Here is a 2,500-nt window from a genome sequence, read left to right as displayed (position 1 = left end):
AACCAGCCGAACGACTAAACTCTTTAGAATGTGTGCGCGTTTCTTGACTCAAATTGAGTCAAGCGTGCGGGGAGTGTAAGGAAACATACCGCGTTACGTAACGCAACACATGCCCTATAATAATAACTTTATTAGGCCCGGGTCGCACCAGTGGACAAAATTTCAGACAAATATCTGTTTCCGGTTAAATTTATTTTGTTGTGTTTAGGGTCGCACGCAATTTGCATTCCTGTCATACACTCATCAATGTGTACAAAAGAAAACTTTCCCTCTCCCGCCCGCTAGAAGTGTGTCACGATATCACGCTATATTAAAGACAAGATGCGGCCTTCGCTTTTGCTGGACTTTTATTGCTTTTAACTTGCATGCAGGCTAGAATGGCAAATCTGTACAATCTGCACTGTATTTACAGACTTCATAACTTAAATATCCAGTTAGCATTGTTGGAATACGAGCGTCAGATCATACAGCACGGACGGACCGAACGTTGGTTGACTCAAAGACTTCTTGCTGACCAAAATAATTACTTGTATCTGGATTCATCGCTCTTAATGGCATATAAAGAGCACTGAAACTCGCATATGGCCACGAGGGATCCATCTACTTCTTAGCCTTTTCAACAAGATGGGCACCAAATCACAAGTAAACTTGATTTTATCACGTTTTTCATTTGCTATTTGCACCATGTGTTCAACAGTTGAAAAATATTCATACTCCAAAGCTGCTTGGTCATCAATCAAAGCATCATTCTCATCCATCAGTCTCTCACTAAAACTAAGCATATCATTTTGCTGACAGATCTTTTAAGCCCCCTGTTTTTATTCTTAAGTTCCGCAATTGTTTTTAACTTTGGTGTTTGCTTTACCAATTCAAGTTCCTCTTTCTTTTTATTTTTACCATGCTTTTGGACTTTTTTCATTAAATCATTGCATGATTTGTTCAGATTTTGAGCCGTCACACCACTCAAATACCTCTGCAGTTCCGGTGGAGTCAAAGCAGGTATCCATTGAAGCATTTGGTTGACAGAATCCCTCTGTTTCCAGAGGTCCAGAATGAGACCATTAGTAAAGGACTCCCTCTCCAAAGGTACCAGATCCTCACTCTTCAAGGCTGCCACATCCAAACCATTTCTTGCACAGTAAGGTCCCCCAAAAATACTTTTGTTTAACAAAACATTATCTGTCAATGGAATTGAAATCATTCTTAAATCTCTGTTCTTATAATTGTAACACTTCAAAATTTGAGCACAAAGTAAAGATCCCTGCTTAGTCATAAACAATACTGGCTAGCCAGGAGTACACAACGGAGCCGCTCGACAAAAAAAACCGCTCTGCAAGCAAAAATCGAGCTGGCTAGGAAGTCAAACCTTTTATATTTAACTTGCTGGGAATTTTTAAAACGTCTTTTTCTTGCTCGAAGATATTCTCTAACAATGGCTCTGGCTGGTAAAAAACGTCCTGAGTTGTCCTGGCAACCAGATTTCACACATGTTAACGCCTGCCGTCACACCGAACTTCGATGTCTCAAGATTTCCATCAGCGAGAGAGTATTAATTCTCGCGAACTTTGTACCCGACATATGTAGCCCCAAAAAGCCAAGGACATTAGGCGGTGTCAGTTGGACGTATTTTCCAATCAGTCTACTGTGGCGAACAATCCAGAGGTAAGCAAATGTTACGTTAAAAGTCAGAATCAAACGCTAAAAAGAAAAAAAGCTCGCAAGTTAATTATCCTCCGATAAATCTGGTTGTAGACGTGTTTCAAGGTTTCTAAATTGGCGTTGCAAGACCTGTGGATTCCTTCATGTGATGATGCTGTAGAAATCATTCATTATGGTATTCAATTCAATGTGATTTTAAATGGGTTAGCCCTTTTGATTGAGTTCTATAAATTTTAACTTATTAGGTTGTAAAATACTAAACTGATTCCAAGTCCGAAAGGACGAGAGCTGCGTGTATTTGTAATCAGTCGGCACACCCATGTGTTAAATTTCCGTCAGCTGCTTATTTTATTTATTTTGCAGCACCTTGAGACGCCTTCCAACTTTTCTGGAAACTGTCAAACCCTGCTCATAGACAGGACGAAGGTATGATGTCAGGAATTCAACAATGTTTTATGTTTTAACACGGTGCTATGACTAATCGTTGTATTGCAATTTGGTTGACCTAGCATTAGTGCTGATGGCCACAATCATTCTGTACAGGGGTATTTAAAAACGATTGCTTGGCATTAGCTAGCATCTTCCAGACTGCATAAATTCTATATGAAGTTATTTTAAAACAGCTAGGAGACCGCGGTGTTAGAGCGATACCGCATAAAAAGTCAGGGGGTCTGCGACTTCTTTTCGGGTATTTAGGTTTCAAAAAAGTTTAATTGTACAGCTCATTCCGTTAGACAGCGATACATTTCCTATGTACGTGATCTGGTTGATCTTTGTTATGATTTGATGACTGCACAAACTTTGCAGTCATTCGGGGAAGATTAGATTTTTTTAAGCGATA

Source organism: Montipora foliosa, chromosome 11 (genome assembly GCF_036669935.1).
Source record: "Montipora foliosa isolate CH-2021 chromosome 11, ASM3666993v2, whole genome shotgun sequence".
Lineage (NCBI taxonomy): Eukaryota > Metazoa > Cnidaria > Anthozoa > Scleractinia > Acroporidae > Montipora > Montipora foliosa.
Note: the sequence above shows the minus strand (reverse complement) of the source record.